This window comes from Terrapene carolina, unplaced genomic scaffold (genome assembly GCF_002925995.2).
Source record: "Terrapene carolina triunguis isolate 2854851 unplaced genomic scaffold, T_m_triunguis-2.0 Scaffold18, whole genome shotgun sequence".
NCBI classification, from domain to species: domain Eukaryota; kingdom Metazoa; phylum Chordata; order Testudines; family Emydidae; genus Terrapene; species Terrapene triunguis.
Window position 1 is genome coordinate 9,614,355 of NW_020664369.1, and position 19,875 is coordinate 9,634,229.

The following is a 19,875-nucleotide window of genomic DNA, read 5'->3' on the forward strand; positions in this document are numbered from 1 at the left end:
GTGTCCTATTGTGGTGGAAGAAATAAGGCAGCCCTCCCCAGAAACCTTCTGCAGAGGATTGCAGAGTACCTCTATGAAAGTTTCCTAGCAATCTCAATGGAGGATTCCCATGTCATCCCTATGCACATAAGCAGTCTTTCTGGGGCGCACCCACAGCATAGGTGGAGCGTTCACTGGCAAGCAGATACCCAGTGCCCAACCTTCTTTTTTTCAGATTAAACCTATAATATAATGGAATGTACCCACTACAGTTTGATTGGAAATGTATACTCACCAGAGGTGCCTTCCCCGGCATCACCCTGGGCCACCACTTGGTCCTGTGAAGGGATGGGCTCCAGGGTTAAGAACAGGTCTTGGCTGTCAGAAGAGAGGTGGATCCATTCTCTCAGTCACCCATTCTCCTCCTCCTCCTCATCTTCCTCATCCACAGTGTCCTCTTTGTTGCCTGAGGTGGTCTGGGACTCAGACTCCTGGGAGGTATCCACACTGTGTTTTGGGGTAGTGGTGGAATTGCTGCCAAGAATTGCATGCAGTTCATTGTAAAAGTGGTATGTCTCTGGGGCAGAACCAGAACAACCATTCACCTCCCTTGTCTTCTGGTACGCTTGCCAAAGTTTATATTTTCACACGGCACTGCTGCGTGTCCCGAGTGTAGCTCCTCTCCCCAGGCTCTGTGCAATCTTTGCATAGATATCAGTGTTTCTTCTGCTGCAGTGCAGCTGTGTCTGCACAAACTCTTCTTCCCACACAGCAAGAAGATCCACCACCTCCTGTATACTCCATGCTGGAGCACATTTGGGCATTGAGTCTCCATGATCTGCTGTGCTACTGAGCTCTCCATGCTGATCAAACTGGAAATGAAAATCCAAAAGTTCCTGGGGCTTTACCAAGGGATGGGCTATTTCCTGTATATGTGGCTGCTGTGCAGTGGAGTTGAAAGCGCTCGTCAGAGTGGTTACAGCAGAGCATTGTGGGACACCTCCTGGAGGCCAAGTAATTCAAATTACACAATGTAGCATCTACACTATCCCCATGTCGACCCATGGATGTCAAATTAAGCTCTATGCCTCTTGCGGAGGTGGAGTACAGAAGTCGGCTTTACAGGCCACTTAGATTGGTGGAAGGGACCTGGTAGAGTAGATGCATATGTAATTAGGTCGACTTAACGCAACCTATGTCTGTAGTGTAGGCCAGGCCTTAGTTTCATATAGTTTAAGACATAATACCATTGTCAGCATCATCTTTCGTCATGAAGGACAACAAGAATTCAAGGCCAGAAGTGAACATTGTCATCTAGTCTGATCACGAGAATATCACAAGCTATTAAATGTAATCCAGATACCTCACTGAACCCAATAACTTTGATTAGACTAAAGCATTTCATTCCTGAGGAGACTAAACTGTTGTGTGGCCTGGCAGAGAACATGAGAGATCGAGGTACCATCACTGCTTGAGACCCTAGTAATGGCAGGGAATTAAGTGAGATATGCCCAAATTATCCCAGCACATTCCATGCTGCAAAGGAAGGCAAAAAATCTCAAGGTCCCTGCCAATTTGACCTGGTGGAAAACTTCTTTCCAGCCCCATACCTGGAAATCAGTCAACGTTTTTTGCAACTTATGCATTTTGTCCAGAATTATTCTGTATGTGACTTGTAAGCTCCTTGGGTCAGGGACTCAAGTTAATATACTAGTGAGCATGTGCTTGCTTAAATATTTGTATTCATCGATGGAAACTAAATGACCTGTTGCCTAGTGTCCAGTGCTGATTTGCTTCTGTAGTGGGGCGGTCACCCCGCTCCTGCCGGGAGGGGTTAAAAGCAGCCCTGGGGAAAGGCTGACTGGGGAAGCAGCCACAGCTGAGGCCACGCCCCAGTCAGGCCACAGCGGGCCCTATAAAAGGGCTGTGAGCCAGGAGCTCAAGGACAGAGGGAGCTGGGGAGCTCCAGCCTAGCAAAGCCCCAGGCTGCAGGCTGAGTTAAGGGCAGCCCAGGAATAGGCAGAGGCAGCTGGTCCAACCCCCCCTTGCCCATGATGAGTGGTTTACAGACTGCCGTCTGCCCCAGTGAGTGGGGGCTAAATGGAGACTGGCAGTAGCCACTGAGGCAAGGTGGGGGTTGGGGGTTCCCCTGGGAGGGGAGACCCAGAGTGAGGGGGTACTGCGGTGGGTAGAACCTCTGGGCAAAGGGCACCGGTGTCTGGGAAGGATATGGGGCCAGGGGCAGGTGAGACACCGGCTCGCAGAGGGCACTCTGGGCTGGAAAGAGCTAATTCCCTGGACGACCAGCAGGAGATGCCGTGCTGGTGAGTCTCAACCTTGCTACAGCGTCTCACAAACAGTAATCCAGTGGTCTAATTATTGCTGTTGGCTAGCTCTGAACACAAGTGGTTTAAGGTATTCATCAGCCTGCAGCTGCAAGTTTTTGTTTTTAAGGCCATAAGATACCAATGTGATCTTTTAGTCTGATGTCCTACATAACACAGGACATAGAGCTTTCCTGAATTAATTCCTGGTGTAAGGTGTCTTTTGTTTTTAGAGCTTAAAAATATAAATATATTCTCACACTGCTGGAAATCTGAAATTGGATTTTTGGCAACTGTAACGTAATCAATCCTTCCTAGGATAACCTATAGAGGTGCTAAATCTGCTATGCCTACCAGCTTCCTAAGTTTGACCTCGCCCAGTTTGTCTCTCTACTAAGCTTTATTTGTGTTCCTGGCCTATCAGAGTAGTTTAGTACTTCCACCCTGCCAGTTTTGGTAAATCTATCAAAGTTTGCTGGAATCAGGCAGGATATCAGCCTGAAAATCTTGTACTACTGAATCTTTCCAATGCACTTGCTAGAGGAGCCTAGTCTATCCTTCCACTTGGTGGTTCTCCACAGAACCAAGTAGAGTGGCCCAGCAGTTGATAGTCCAGTCTGCTTTTATGAATTGATCAACCAAATGGTTGTAAATTTTGATTTAAAAGGTTAGTAATAAGGAAGACGTGTCTCGAGTGTGGCTTAACTTTTTAAGTCACTGTAGCAGGTGCCTATTATTCACACAGTGTATATCAGAACAATGCTATGTTCCCAGCCAATGCTTTTTGCTCAGCTTCCTAAGTCTTTGGAGGAGGACTTCGTTGTTGCTTCATCGTGTCTATGATACTGGTCAGTAGCTAGGAGCTGTGGAGGCAATTGATTTTCAAAATCACTAATTTTGCTGCGTCCTGAAGTGGTACTATTTCAGCTGTATGCTAGTCAATAGGGACCTTGAAAATGTTTGTTCCCTTTCTGCTCTTTCCTGTCTGAGGTCAGTAAAGCTAGGGATTTCTCCCAAATTCCTTAATCCTCTTGAAGCAAAAATGTAGATCTTAACTTCAATATTTCCACTTAGGAGAAGAGGCTCACATATAAGCTAGTTCATTAAATTCTAAATGGAAGGAAACCTCAGATAAAAAAGGGAATCTGCTAAATTTTGTTCATTTTTACTGCTGTATTATAGTTCCAGAAGAACCTCCCACAAATTGGCTACAAATGAGTGTCTTGTGTAATTGGCTAAAGCTGCCTTTTTTGGTCCAGATCAGTTACCAGCACTTAACCTTTTCAGTTGACATAAGTATTGCATAAGGAGGTTACTTTCAAGATGCTTTCAATAGGATTAAGTTATCTGGGTCATCCCTCGGAAGACTCTCAAAGATTCATCCGAACTAAACAAAGTTCTTCTCTGTGGAATGAAAAACATCCTTGTGAGGAATTACAGATAAGCTTTCAGAATTTCTCAGAATACATTTAACAAGCAGTCTTTCCAGCCAGCTTGTTCACCAACTATAACGATGGGGAAAATGTTTTTGCAACTTTGCAGAGCAGATGCCAATATAGATATCTGACACAAGATAATGTAAACTTTCCAGTTTAGTGGGGAAGCTAAATACTTTCTATCTCAAATTGCTTCCACTCTAACAAATGTCATATGAAAAGAGTACTCTTACAGAATTTTAAGAGATTCTTTTTTTGTGTGCTGGCAAACTTGTATTTAAAAAATAAAAAAAAAAGTTCATATGGTGGACCTGGGACTAAAGCTGCTCAGAACATCATTCAGGGATTTTCTCTGGGTTCTTTGTGGTCCCTGAAAAGATAGCAAATGAAGATTGACAGTTCCTTCTATTAATGAAGGAAGCAAGGTTCAGGATGCAAGGTATTATATACATTCTGGAAATGGCTGCACTTGACCTTATGCTCCAGAGTTGTTCTTCGAATGCTTGCTCCCATCAATTCCATTCTAGGTGTGTGCGAGCCCACGTGCACAGTCATCGTAGACGTTTGCCATAGCGGTAGCTGTAGGGTCGGCTGGAGGGCCACGCTTATGCGTTGGTTGGAGCGCCTTGTTTTGCATCGCAAGAGCGTTAGCGGTTATTACAGTCCATTGTTTTGTCGTCTTTGTTGTTAGTTGATAGGTACTGAGTTAGACATTTAAGTTAACTGTTAGAGTAGTAGTTTAGGAGTTAGAGTTCTGGCTGGGACTTTGCCTCGGAGTGGGGTCTGCCCCGTTCCCCAGGCTTTAAGCCATGTTCATCATGCAATCAGCCAATGCCCATTAGTGACCCCCATGAGAGCTGTTTAGAGTGTTTGGGGAAGTCCTACAGAAAGGATAAGTGCAGGATCTGTAAAAACGTTTGCCCTTGAACTCAGAAGAAGCGGGATATCCGCTTGAGGGCCCTCCTCATGGAGGCTGCGCTTTGTACTACCTCAGAGCCGTCTCGATCGGACTCCATGCCCAGCACCTCAGTACTGGCGCGCAGCGCACCATTGGCACCGGAATCCATCTGTCACCGTTCCCGCACCTCTGTGCCTAAGAAGCTGTCGAAGTTGACGGGCCCACCAGCACTGCAGAAAAAGGGAGGTTTGGGCAAAAGACCTGTCAGGCCGTGTGCCCGCTCCGGAGCTGCTCGGGGGTACCGCTACAGTTGGAGCCCTAGTCCAGTCAGGGACCCACCTCTGACTCCTGGGACAAGCAGGGCCTGAAGCGGTCCTGGAGGCCAAAGAGCAAGTAGGCCGACAGGCACTTCAGACACCAAGCCAGGTGACGGAGCCGGCCAAGGCCCTGGCATCTATGGGCAAGCCGGTTATGGGACCACCCCTATAAAGCAGCGGAACATCTCCGGACTGCAGGCGTCCGTTTCCCATCATCATGGCAGTCTCAGGCATCTACGGCTCTGCCCTGGTCACCGGAAGGGCAATGGTCCGAGCCTGAAGGGGAGTTCAGCCCCTCATCTATAAAACTTGAATCGAGACCGGCGCAGCTCCTGCAGCAGTGGCAGTACTTGAACCTGTGCGGTGTACCTGTGATGCCAATCCTGTACTCCCACTGTTCCTTCGAGGCCACAGTGGACAAGCTGCCCCCGACACAGCCGGCACCAGAGTTGGAGCATGGTGCCGAATGCGACATGGGAGCAAAAGAATGGGCCCCGATGCCCAAGGAACCATCCCCGGACAAGCAAGGGGAAGCTGCCCCTCCCCCTGCTGTGCAGTTGTCTTTGGACAAAGCAGTGGTGGGCCCCTCACAAACGAGCAGTGCCTCCCCCTGGAAGACTTCAAAGAGCACTAGGTCCTGCTCAAAAGGGTGGCTCCCAACCTGAACTTGGAGGTTGAGGAGCTAGCAGAGGAGTCCAACCTCTTGAATGTCATACCTTCCTTCACCCTGGCATGGGTCGTGTTGCCTGTCCACCCAGGGGTCCTTAAAATTGCCAAGTATTTGTGGAAGACCCCCTCTTCCATTCTGCCTACCTCCAAGAAGGTGGAAGAGAAGTACTATATCCCCGCAAAGAGATTTGAGTACCTGTTACCCACCCTCCAGTGGGATCCCTGGTCGTGTCCGCTGTCAATGAAAGGGCCAGGCGAGTGGCGCAACAAAAAATAGATACTAAGAGGCTGGACTTTATGGCAGGAAAATTTATTCGACAGCCAGCCTGCAATTTCTGGTGTCTAACCATCAGGCCCTGGTAGGCAGGTATAACTTGAACCTGTGGGACTCCATCAGCAAGTTCAAGGAGGGCCTCCCACAGGACTGAGCCTAGGAATTCACCACCTTGGTGGAAAAGAACGAAGTAGTGGCAAGAGGCGCCCTCCAGATGGCCTGGGACACTACGGACTTGGTGGCAAGGGTAGTCACCTCTGCGGTGTTCATGAGGTGTAGCTTCTGGTTACAGTGCTCTGGGCTGTCCCAGGAGATGCAGACTACTCTTCCATTTGAGGGAGCAGTGCTCTTTCGGGAGCTGGCTGACTCATGGCTCCACAGGCTTAAATACTCATGTGACACTCTGTTTCATGGGCCTTCACACCCCTCAGCAGGCTAGACAGCTGTCCCTCCAGAGGAGGTCCCTCCAGACTTGAAGGGGAAAGGGTTCTATTCCCACTTTCCTAATTGCAAAAGGGGGTCTCAGACCCATTCTAGACCTGCATTGCCTCAAGTCTCTCAAGAAGTTAGTTTCGTATGGCCTCTATTATTTCCTCCCTGGATCCAGGAGACTGGTATCCTGTCCTCGACTTGAAGGACACAGTTTCCATATTTCCATTTACCCGGGGCACAGGCATTTCCTCCATTTTGTGTTGGGCCACCGCCCTTTTCAATTCAAGGCGCTGCCCTTTGGTCTCTCGTCAGCCCTGGGAGTGTTTACAAAGTGCATAGTGCCAGTGGCCGCTTACCTGACGCACTGAGGGGTACAAATTTATCTGTACTCGATGACTGGCTAATAAAGAGCTGGTCCTGGGATCAGGTGCGGCGGCATTTCGATCTGGTTTGCTCCACCTGTCATGACCTGAGGCTGTTGATAAATGAGAAAAAAATTGACCTTAATTCCAGTACAACGCATAGAATTCATTGGAGCGGTCCTCAACTTTACTCTGGCCAGAGTCTTCTTTCCTGAGGCTGAGTTCTGAGCCATGGCGGACCTGATCTCATGCATGCGAGCCCACCCTTTGACCACCACTCACGCGTGCCTATGATTGTTGGGCCACATGATGGCCTGCATTTACGTGGTCCGGCACGCACGGCTCTTCCCCATTGCCCCTGCAGGTGAGGCTGGCATCGGTTTACATCCCCAACAGACATGGCGTGGACTGTGTGGTCAGGGTCCCAGACCACGTACTGTTGTCACTCACACGGTGGCAGAATCCTGCATTGGTGTTGGAGGGGGTTCCCTTCTCGGTTCCATCCCTGTACAGCAGCAATGTTCTCTATCAACAAGCAAAGGGGGGGCCAGGTTGTCTGCCCTTTGCTAGGAAGCCCACAGGCTCTGGAACTTCTGTGTACAACACGGCATCCATCTTGTAGCTGCACACCTCCCCGGGGCCAGGAACGCTTTGGCGCATCACCTCAGCTGGACCACCTTGTCTCGCCACAAGTGGTTCTTCCATCTGGAAGCAGTCAGCTTCATCTTCCAGAGGTGGGGAACTCCCCAAGTGGACCTTGTGACATTACACCCCATATGCTTTATGGAAATATGCTTATGACATGATATATATATATATATATATTTTTTTTTAGAAGGGAAGAATAACTGAATAGCAATGTGTCAGGTCCTATGTTGGTTACCCTGACTGCAAACGTAGTAGTACGGCCTAGTGGCCGGAGTCAGTAAGCGGCCCTTTCTCTCAGGGCAGTGTGGCCCAATGGCCGGAGTCAGTAAGCGGGCCTTTCACTCAGGGTAGCGTGGCCTAATGGCCAGAGTCAATAGGCTGGCCTACCCCTGTGGGATTGTGTGGCCAATTGGCCTGTTGGGGGAGTGGGGTGCTATTTGGGGGTAGGGAGTGGCGTCCGGGGAGGGGGACTCGGGCCCTCCCTGCTCCTCCGAATCCCAACCCAGGGCCCTGGCGATAGTGGCGGTGCTCACCACCTACTCAGCGGGGATCCTCCCGAAACACTCTGACCAGTTCCCCCTTTCACTCACTGGAGAAGATTCTAAGTCCCCTGGGCTGCTTCCTCCCCTTTTCTCCTTTGGTGAAGCTCCATGGTTCCCTCGGGTCTCTGGGGTCCTCTAATGGCCTAGCTCCCGGCGGCATGGTCTCTTCCTGGGGCTAGTCAGGCAGTCTGGAGTCCGTCTGGGCCTCTTTGCCCTTGCTCTTGGGGTCAGGGCCTGCAGCTGCTCCCTGGGGAAAGTCTGCAATCTGTGTCCTCTCCCTTCAGCAGTGTCCCTAGACTAAGCTGGGCTGCTTCCTTTTATACTCCGTCTTCAGGCTGAGCATGCCCAGCAGAGTCTGAGGGAAGGGGCTTCCTCAGCCTGCAAAGCACAGTTAACCTTTTCGGGGTTGGTGCGGGGTAGGTACACCTCGTCACACACTCTCCTTCACGAGAGGTGTCCTGGGATGTAGCTGTGACACTACTAGGTCAGGTGGTCCTGTCACCTGGTACTAAACAACTTCTGGGACTTCAAGTAATTTTCCACTAAAAGGAGGGGAAGGTCAAGACTGGGAAACACAAGATTCCCGCCTTATGTAAATCTTATTTAAGGTTGGGGAGTAAGGCAAACAGGACTCTTATCCGTTGCCTTCCTGCCCAAGAAGAAAGACTGCTGAAAGTACCTGAAGAGACAAGAGAACTGAGCAGTGGGAAAGGCAAGGGCTGAGTCCAGACTGAGACAGAGGAGTCTAATCTGTAAAGAGAAATAGCTGGAACTCAAAGATACAGAAACTCTGCATTCCGCCTAATTCAACATTTAGAGTGAAAAATTACTTCTTGAAACCAGTCTCTTTAAGATCTTAAGCTTAGTATGCGTGTTTTATTTTATTTGCTTGGTAATCTTTGTTCTGTTTGCTATCCCTTATAATCACTTAATCCACCTTTTATAGTTAATAAACTTATTTCTTGTTTATAACATAATCCAGATTGTGTAATTCATACCTTGGGCGGGGCGGGGGTAAGAAGTTGTGCATATCTTTCTTCACATTGAGGGAGAAGGTGAATTTTTATGAGCTTGCGCTGTGCAGATCTTTCTATACAGCGCAAGACAACATTATCTGGGGTTTATCTCTCCACTGTGGGTGTGCACATGAGTGCTGGGTGAATCCTCTCACACAGATCTTACTGCAGTCTGTGTCTGCTGAGTGTGGTCTTGCCTGGGTGTGTGCTGGAAAGGGGCTTGAGAGCCTGGCACAGCAACCCAGTGCAAGGGAAACCCAGGCTGGCAGGGCCGGAGAGCTGAGTGGGACCCCAGCACATCAGGTGACATCCCGGATGGGGGGCTCTAACTTGTCACAGACTTGTTTGCGTCTAGGCAGAACAGGAAATGCCATGTTTTCAGCTTGATTCAGGGGATGGACAATGACTCCCTGTCAGATGCTTTTCTGCTCCTGTTATATGCCGCTGATTCACAGTCTTCTCATGAAAATCAAGCAGGGCAGGGCGAAGGTGGTCCTCATAGTGGTGGCTTGACTGCACCAGTACTGGTTCGGCACACTGCTGAACCTCTCGGTGGCTGTTTCATTGCGGCTGCCGCTCAGGCTGGATCTGCTGTCCCCAAACCATGGTAGTCTTCTGCATCTGAACCTGGTGGTGCTGCACCTGACTGCGTGGCTACCACGTGGTTAAATGCGGAGAAGCAGGAGTGCTCGGCTGCTGTCCAGCAGGTCCTGTTGTGCAGCAAAACGCCCTCTACCAGAGCGACCTACTTGGCCAAATGGAAGCGGTTTGCTTGTTGGACCTCAGATAAGGGTATCCGACCTGAGCGGGCCTCGCTGCAGTTGATCCTGGACTATCTTCTGTATCTCAAGCTCCAAAGCCTGTCCCTTTCATCTATCAAAGTCCACTTGGCTGCTATTTCGGTCTTCCGTCCGCCGCTCAAGGGTAGGTCAGTTTTCTCCCAGAACATGACTGCTAGTTTCCTCAAGGGCCTCGAGCGTGTCTACCCTCATGTCAGGGACCCCGTTCCCCCATGGAACCTGAATCTTGTGCTGTTATGACTTACGGAACCCCCCCTTCAAGTCTCTGGTTTCCTGCTCTTTCCTCCTCCTGTCCTGGAAGGTCATATTGCAACTAGCAACAACATCCATCCGCCGGATCTCTGAGATAAGGGTGCTTACCTCGGAGCCACCCTATACGGTCTTCTACAAAGATAAGGTCCCGTTATGGCTGCACCCGGTTTTCCTGCCCAAGGTGGTCTCGCAGTTTCATATGGGCGAGGAAATGTACTTTCCTATTTTTTTTTTTTTCTTTCAAAGTTGCATAAGTTGGAGGGGGAGTGTAGATTGCATTCCCTAGATGTCAGGAGAGCGCTAGCTTTTTACATTGAAAGGACCAAGCCATTTCGCAAATCGACACAATTGTTCATTGCAGTGGCTGACACGATGACAGGTCATCCAGTGTCTGCTCAAAGAATTTCTTCTTGGATCACTGCCTGCATTCGCTGATGCTGCGATCTGGCAAAGGTGCCACCTCTGATGATCGTAACCGCCCATTCAATCAGGGCGCAAGCCGCCTCAGCAGCTTTTCTAGCCCAAGTGCCTATCCAGGACATCTGTAGGGCGGCCATCTCTTCATCCGTTCACATGTTCACATCCCATTATGCACTTACCCAGCAGTTCCGGAACGATGCTGGCTTCGGTAGAGCAGTACTGCAAGCCGCTAGACTGTGAACTCTGAACCCACCTCCGAGCATACTGCTTGTTAGTCACCTAAAATGGAATTGACATGAGCAAGCATTAGAAGAAAAAACTGTTAACTGCCTTTTCGTAACTGTTGCTCTTCGAGATGTGTTCCTTAGGTCCCTTCTATTACCCGCCCTCTACCCCTCTGTTGGAGTTGCCATCAAGAAGGTAATGAGAGGGCGAGGGTCAGCAGTGCCTAATATACCAACGCATGAGCATGGCAGCACTTAAGGGGGAGCTACAGCTGACATTATGGATACTGCTAAGGTGAAAATCTCCAACTGTGCACATGGGCACACACACACCTAGAATGAAATGGACATGAGCAACACATCTCTAAGAACAACGGTTAAGAAACCATAAGTAACCGTTTTTCTCAAGAATTCCATCTTCATTTTTCTATCACACCTGATTAGTTGCTGTCAAGTGAGGTAAAACATCTCTTCTTGATTGATCATATGGTATGTCATCTCACTAAAGGTTTTCCAAGTTGATGTGATACTGATAAAGAGCACTGCGTCTACACTACTTGGTTTGTGTATTACTAAAACGTAACTCCTTCCTCTCACCCTCCCAACTGAACTGCATCTGCACCAGTAGAGATTAATATTTAAAACTTTAAAAAAAAACCAACAAAAAAACGATTTAAAACATTTTGAAATGGAAAGTATTAAATGAGGCTTTCACTTTAACTACATCCCTTGTTCTCTTTCTCTAGCTGCAGAGAGTCTTTAGAAGGAAACTCCTCCATGTTTGACTGTATCTTAGGGTACGTCTATACTTACCTCCGGGTCCGGCGGTAAGCAATCGATCTTCTGGGATCAATTTATCGCGTCTTGTCTAGACGCGATAAATCGATCCCGGAAGTGCTCGCCGTCGACGCCGGTACTCCTGCTCCGCGAGAGGAGCACGCGGAGTCGACGGGGGAGCCTGCCTGCCGCGTGTGGACCCGCGGTAAGTTCGAACTAAGAGAGTTCGACTTCAGCTACGTGAATAACATAGCTGAAGTTGCGTATCTTAGTTCAAAGTGGGGGGTTAGTGTGGACCAGCCCTTTGAGAGTAGCTATTCTTTTGGGCAAGAGAAATTAGTTAAGACTGGGTGGAGCTGTTTGTTTTTCAAGTCCAAATCTGTTTCCTAGAAGACAAAACAAGATGAACACCCACAAAAAGGGGAAAGAAAAGAACAATGAACATAGAAAATGAAGCTTCTGTCTGATGTTGACTCTCACTTGAAACCACATTGCTGGAGAAACATAGGCACAGCACATGGCAAACTCATAACAGCATCAGGTTGTGTAAGGCATTAGATTTAGCTGCCTCTTTTTGGTCACAGAGTTTACGGGAGTGTTGCAAAATATAGTCTTGGCTGACTAAGTTAGATTCTTATTAGACTTTAGGAAAAAGGAGGGAAATAGAAAGAGAAGAAATAAGGTGGGGAAGGAAAAGAACACGCAGCAGAGTGTGAGAGTGTCACATCCCAGGTGTTTGGGATTTCACCGGAGCTGGTGTCGGTGGTGATGTCCTCTGGCTCCCTCTTTCTGGTCAGGATGTCTTTCAGGATTAGGATGAAGAAGGCCTGGTATCCCAGGAGCTGGTGGGTGTGGCAGCCATAATTATGAAGCTTGCTCCTTCCCCTTCTTTAGCCAGCATTATGGTAGCTAGCTTCCCCCTTGTCAGTCAGTGTTTTTTCTGGCCAGCTTCCACTGCACCTAGTTGTTTTTTTGGGGTCTCTTAAAAAAAAAAAAAAATGATGGGGTGTAATGGCCCTTCCCCTCATAATTTTGTCCACCAATTAGGCCTAACTTCTGACGCACCAATTTTGGTTCATTGATATTTTTCTGGTCTCACTGTTGTTCACCTGGTATGATCTTAACATAGTTCTTGAATTAGATCAGCAAGCCTTTTTGTTTGGACTAATTCAGTTTTTCTATTCCCCACCTCCCAGAATTCAGTCTTTCTATCCTCCTCTTCCCGCCTCTCTCCCCTCCATGCAAATATTGTCTTCAACAATAAAATGTTGATGGGAATTGACTCGTTATGAACATTCACTCACTTTTTACAGTTGTTTACAGTAAGGGTAAATTTGTAGGCCAGATTATCACACCACCACTTGTGCTGCAATATCTCAAGCAGATTTTTCTGCTGATCTGAAGGAAGCTTACCTGCACATCTTGGTAAAATAATCCGACAGGAGGCTTGTGTGCTTTGCCTGTAGTGGAATACTTTTCCAATGCACAACTTGGCCCTTTAGGATACTGTCCCTTTAGGATAGTAACAACCTGTGGAGGGTTTCCATGAAAGAACAAGTGACCTTTGTAGTATCTCTTGACAGGAAAGGGCTACAAGTGTACCCCTTTCTTTAACTAATGAACATCCCCATTTAAGAACATCAGCAGGAGTATGTTTGTCATAAATCAGGAAGTTGATAGTAACCTGATCTAGTATACATCTATTGATCTAGAATATATTTAGGGATACAAATGTATACTGAAATCTGTAGTCTTTCCTCCAAGGGGCAACTTGTAGAAGTTAAAAGGCACAATCCAATGAGGTTATCAGTTCTATGAGAATGAAAGTTCATGCCCTGATTTTTTTCCCCTCACTGTTGCCATAGTGTCCAGAAATTTTACAAAAGTCTCAAAGGAGAGGTTCAAGGTTTTTTCTGATAGCCTTGACCTGGTGGAGGAAACCATGTTTCTCGGGTCTGGTAATCTGCCTTCGTTGCAGGAAATACCTCTTTGCCCACAGTGCAATACTACAAGGAGAAAGATAAGCTGCAGTGTATTGGAAAGAGGCCAATTTTACAAAACTCAGATAAACTTATTTATTTGCTTCATGGGAAAGATTGACCAACAAGTCATATTCCAAACCTTGTTCCGGTTCAAGTACTGGTATAGAGACGATAACACTCAGAGCCAAAACCAAGGATGCTCTGGAGAAAGGCGGGGTGGGAAAGTTTCAACAAAATAAAGATGTCTCTAATGGAGACAAAAAGAAGAAAAGGAAAGAACTATTTAACTCCACTGTTCTGCCAGCAATGATATACAGGGTGGAAAGCTGGTCAATGACGAAAGCGAAGGAAGAAAAATTCGCTGTCATCAGGAGAGCAATGGAAAGGCGAATGTGTAAGATATTGCTCCATGATCACATACCAAATGAGGAGATCAGAAGGCATACAGAGGTGACTGATGTAATGCAGGTGATTTACGACGCAAAGCGGAGACGGGCGGGTTATGTAGTTTGCAAGCAAGACAATAGGTGGACAACCGCATCCGTGACTAGATCCCCAGAGACCACAAGCGACCACAGGGCAGACAGAAAATGTGCTGGGCCAATCCCATGACAAAATTCTACGACCAGAAATGAAAGAACGTGCTTGCAATAAAATGGAATGGTGTGGTGTCAACTTGCATTCGTGGAGGGATGGACGAGGACAAGCTGGACAAAAGTTTTCTTGTATTACCTCAATAAGACAAAACTCTTTTGCCAATCCTGTGACACAGGCATTACCAGACAAGATGACATTGCCAGGCAGGCATACTACATCTGTATCTGATTAGTTTCTTGATACTTCATTGAAGGGTGGGGGTGGTCATGTGTGGTCTCTGCTTAAGAACAAACTTAAGACAAAAGCTGAAGTGAATGAAACAGCTGATCATGACATGAGACAAAAGTCTGGAGCTGTATAATAGAAGGAAAAATAGCACAAAATATTCTCCATTATGGAGGAGATCTGCCAACATCAGTGTCATGAAAAGTGGATCCCAGCTCTCTGTATTGGACAAGCACTACATGAACTGACGGTTGGGTGAGAAAAACCTTATTATACAGGAAGATAACTTGTTAATAAGTACAGACTATAAATTGTTATGCTTTTACCTGCAATTTTATGTTTACAAATCCTTAAACTTCTTTTTATTTGAAACTTTAGCTCAAGCTATGTTAAAATTCAGTTCTTCTTATAAATATGTCTAAGTACCTTGTGCTAAGGAAAGTGTTGAACTGAGGTGTACTGCATCCATGTAGTCCGTGGATCAGAATACATTGCGGGTGTCCAGAAGACAAGGGACTGGGCACTCGAGTATAACAAAGTGAGGAGTGTAAATTGCTAGCCTGCCCTGGGGAAGAGTGGGGCTTATGACACCCCGGAGTGGAGTGCTTGTGTTGCTTGCAGTAGGTAGTTCAGGGAGAGTTTTACCCTGGTGGACACAGTCAAGACTCGCTTACTCTGTAAGTAGGTAGTAATGATTCATCCTGGATGTGTCTCATTCATCAATACTGTTGGTATCTTTTGGGGATAAATTTAGGGAAAAAGCTTTCAACAGAGAATCTTAAAAATGGGTGTCAGATGGCATTCTACAAGAGTTCAAGGCAGCCTCCTCTGCCTTTGAGATACATACCTATAGTTATTTTAGATATCTGTAGAGCTGCTACTTGGAATTCGATAGATATGTTACATTATTCTCTTGGTAGCTTCTAAATCTAATGCATAATTTGGCAGTGGAGTCTTATAGTCATTTAGACTTCTCCCCACTATGGAAGACAAAGAACTTCTTGCCTGTTGCCTAAAGTGGGATCCGTGTGCATAAGTATTCAAAGAAAAAATGGTGATTTAGTATAAAGTAACTGGTTAGAGAGGTTTTGTCCACATGGATCCCACAGCCTGCCCACCATACACTAATGTGGAGTCCTTTACCATTGTGAAGGAACTGGGAGGCAATTGGGCCACCGCAGACTTTGTCCTCTCCAGCGGTTGCTGCTGGCTAAAAAGAATCTGATATCACATGCATGAGGCGCACACACATCTAGTGTGGGATCTGTGTGGACAAAACTTCTCAAACTACAGTTAAGACAAGAAACCATTTTTTTTCTGTAATGCATATATACACATATACAAAGATTAATCACCTGATGACCTTGAGTACTCTGTGTGTGTACACATACAATACTCAAGGTCATCAGGGGATGAATCTGTAATTCAGGAAGCGGAACTCAATGAAGCTGAAAATTACTTTTTTCTAATATGAGCTACAATTAAATGGAGTTTTTTAGCTTAGTAAAAGTTAGTGCTGTCTTTTTTAAATTGGAGTACTTTTGTATATCATCCCCGTGTGTAGTACCTGATAGGATACATATTTTAAATACTTGCTGTAAAATGTGAATTCCTAAAGTTTGATTATAATAACTGTTAGTTTGTTGCAACATATTAATAGCTGGGATCATGGCAATCAGCAGGGTTGTCTTCCATAATTGTGAAAACACAAAACAGGTACAGACTTCAAGCTTCCATTTGTTATTCTACTTGCTCTTAATAGTACATCTTAATGACAATACTTTTTTAAGCTACATAGAGGCTAAGGGACATATCACATAATAGTCTGTTTGTTTATAATAAGAAATATAGAAGTAATTGGCTCTAATCTAATATGTATGACTCAAGCTTTCATGTAGGTATACATGGTACAAAATATTTGGACTAAAGGTTTGGTTTAGTAAGGCTTAAGAAAGTTCAGATACTTTTTAAAACAGCGTTCTTGTAGTAACAAAAACTAAGGGAAGGTGCCTAGCTGATTTTGGCTAGGCTAATATAATCTGTTGCTTACCAAACAGCAAAAGTCTGAATTAGGCAGTATTACTTTCAGTTGCTTGTATTTTTGATCCTCCTTGACTGTGTGTCCAGTCTTGAAGGCTCAGTCAAACCTGTGACTAAGACAAGCTTCTGACTTATGGGATTGTGCAAGCTGATTCTGCACTTCTAGATCTACTCCTCTGTGCTGTCCAATCTGAAGTGTTGGAAATGCCAAGTGTAGGGATGACTACAAAACTGATAAGTGTTCTTTGCCATGCAAAGTTGTGGGGATAGCAGATAGAAAAATAAGGGTAAAGTAAAGTAAACAGTGTGGTAGCGTGGGAAATTCTGGTATTATTACTTGATAAGGAAGTAAGATGTTGTGACATGCTCAGAGAGCTGAGGAAGGAGAAGAAATGGAATAAACTCTTGAAGCAATTCTTAACAATACCAAGCTATTGACTTTCTTATGTTTTAGTGAACTCTATCTTTTATGCAGTAAGTACAGAGAAGAAATTTACTAAGTCCCTTGAATAGACAATAGTGCAGTATTTTTAGAATGGCAACATTAATACTGTGAAGTATCCTAACAGGCTTAAATTGTAACTTGTGTTTGATTTTTTTTTTAATGTTGTTTTAAGTATTAAATAAAAACGGCATCTTATTAGGAAGAGTTCTAGAACATCAAAATCATGCCTGTTATGAATTGTAATTTCTTTCATAAGAAGCAAATAAGAGTCTATTAAAAAAAAAACAGCTTTTTCAATAAGTTTTTGCAATTGTTAGTTTAATATTAACCCTTTTAGTCCTCTTTTTATTTTTGTACATTAAATTCATTCATATATTAATTGTTCTTCCAAAGTTTTTGTTATTAGCAAAGGGTATGTTTGAACTCTAAGACCAAAATGTTGATTTTTAACGTGAGTGACCCATATTCAAGAATTTCATGTGACTGAATATTGGGCTTTACTTTATTATGGCTGGTCTCAAGTCTATGGGAAAATAGATGTCTAGGGAAGACCCCTTATACAGCAAAAGTATGGTATAAACAAAACTGGATGATTGATAAGGGGTACCTACTATTTATTTATGTTCTTTGATAAGAGGTACTTGTTGCAGATGTTTTCTGTAATGGGTAAAATAAGAATCCATTGAAAGATGTTTGCTAACTCAGTAAGAACTGCTGGCTGTCACAGCTGTCAGTAATAGTAACTGGATTAGAATTCCTCTTAGTTTATCAATCATGTAACCCTAAAGATGCCAAAAAAGAAATTCATAAGTAATTAGGTAAAACAAAAATGCCAAGAGGACACATGGTGAAATTAATCACGGAAAAGCAACTTTTTCTTCAACAAGGAACAGGGATTATAAAAAACAGGGAACTTGACAAATTAGGTTGGGGATTATAAAACTGCCAGCATCCAACCAGATACAGAGGAGGAGGGGAGAGGGAAGCTCTTCACCTTACACCAAGGGTGGTAATGTATCTGTATTCTGTATAGTGCTGTACTAATCTGGCTGATATTTGATTAAATTCCATTTAAGCCTATTTGACAATCCCGAAGAGTTATTAAATTCAAACATACACAAAAAATATTGGTTTTACAATAGTGCTGTGGGTAGAGGTCAGGAATGTTGTGTTCTTGCTCCATCTTTTATTCCTTGGACAAATAACTTAACATGTATTTGCATCAATTTTGGGAGCACAATTTTGGGGTACTATGCGCAATTCTTACCCAGCTCTATAAAGTACTTTGAGATCTCTGAACAATAAGAACTCGGTGAGCTAACCGCTATTATTTACTACTATTGTACTTTTAGGATTAAGGCCATGTATGTACTACCACTTTTGCTGGGAAAACTTAAGTCACTTAGGGGTGTGAAAAAACCATGTCCCTGATCGACATAAGTTTTGCTGGCATAAGTGCTTATGTCCCTTATTCCCTTTGTCCCAGGTAATGAAAACAAAAAAGATACCTATCGATGCAAACTTTAAAGTACACGTATTGGAGCAGCTGATTTTTTTTTTTAAAATGTCTAAAGATGAGTAGAATAGGTCTCATTATAAAAACGTTAAAAGCTAGCTGTTGGTCAAACATGTCAGACACTTAACTTTTTAACAAAGTATGTGTGAAAACTATTGTGGTTGAATATAATATGAATGACTGGTGATACACGTTCACTGTTTTTTGTTTGCAGTTGGATAGATTTGCCAGCATAAGGATTCCAGGCAGTAGAAAAGAAAGACCTCCTTTATTGCAGCTGAAACAATCACATTCCTCTCTTGATTGGTCATCACCTCCTGCAGATGTGGATGAGTTCATCCCCAAACCCTTGTCAGAGCGAGAAATCCTAGCACTTTTTGAAAAAATGATGGTAAGAATCCCATATCACTGTTTAATACTTAGTGGTGAATTTTAGATGTCTTTCATTTAGAGAATTACACCATGACTAATGTCTGTTCACTTGAAGGTCATTGTCAATGTATGAATGAAAGTGTCTCTCTTTTTTTTTGTCCCTAATTGAATGAAGAATATGTATCAAGATGTAAAGGCAAACCGGGAATCATCATCAAGTGGTGGTGTTTCTTGTGGGATCTTAGCCCTGTGCTCTTTTTTTTTTTATCAGTGACCTGGAAGAAGACACACAATCATAACTTACCAATTTGCAGATGAGACAAACAGTAAATAATGAAAACTACAGTTCACTTTTATAGTGCAATCTGGATAGCTTGTAAACCAGGTACAAGCAAACAGTACCCTCATCTGGCTTTCAGTACTTCTAAATGCATCCTATCCCAGGATCCTTGGTGGTAGCTGCTGTTTGAGTAATCTAGACAGTAAGGGCCACCAAAATGGACACCACAAGCTGAAAGGACTATCTGTTGTAGGGGTGACCATTTATCCAGTTTGTCCAGATCATTTTGAATTTTAATCATATCCTCCAAAGCACTTGCAACCCCTTTTAGGTTGGTATTGTTGGCAAACTTTATAAATGTACTCTTTATGCCATTATCTAAATCATTAATGAAGATATTAAACAATACTGGACCCAGGACCAATCCCGGTGGGACTCCACTCAACATGTCCTTCCAGCTTGATTGTGAACCATTTGGAATAGTTTTCCAACCAGGTATGCACCCGCCTTATAGTAGCTCCATCTAGGCTCTATTTCCCTAATTTGTTTATGAGAAGGTCACGTGAGACAGTATCTGAAGTGGAGATATATCACATCTACCGCTTCCCCCCCATCTCCACAATGCTTATTATCCCATCAAAGAAAGCTATTTGATTGGTTTGACATGATTTGTTGAAAAATCCATGATGGTTACTTATCGCCTTATTGTTCTAGGCGTTGGCAAATTGATTGCTTGATTATTTGCTCCATTATCTTTCCGGGTACTGAAGTTAAGATGACTGATCTATAATTCCCCAGGTTGTCCTTATTCCCTTTTTTGGCACTATATTTTCCCTTTTTCATTTTTCGTGAGTTTTCAAAGATAATCATTAATGGCTCAGATATCTCCTCAGTCAGCTCCTTTAGTATGCTAGGATGTATTTTATGAGGACCTGGTGACTTGAAGACATATAATTGTCTAAAGCAACAAAGAGTCCTGTGGCACCTTATAGACTAACAAATGTATTGGAGCATAAGCTTTCGTGGGTGAATACCCACTTCGTTAGAC

General features: G+C 44.7%; 1 long non-coding RNA gene across 1 annotated transcript in view; it reads left to right on the forward strand.

The window, feature by feature from the left end:
- LOC113407292 overlaps positions 1–18,449 on the forward strand; it is a 37,047-nt gene extending 18,598 nt beyond the window's left edge. Inside the window, exon 3 of the long non-coding RNA XR_003369963.1 lies at positions 18,390–18,449. This is a non-coding gene — a long non-coding RNA (uncharacterized LOC113407292). The remainder of the gene's footprint in view (positions 1–18,389) is intronic.
- Positions 18,450–19,875: the final 1,426 nt, after the last annotated feature.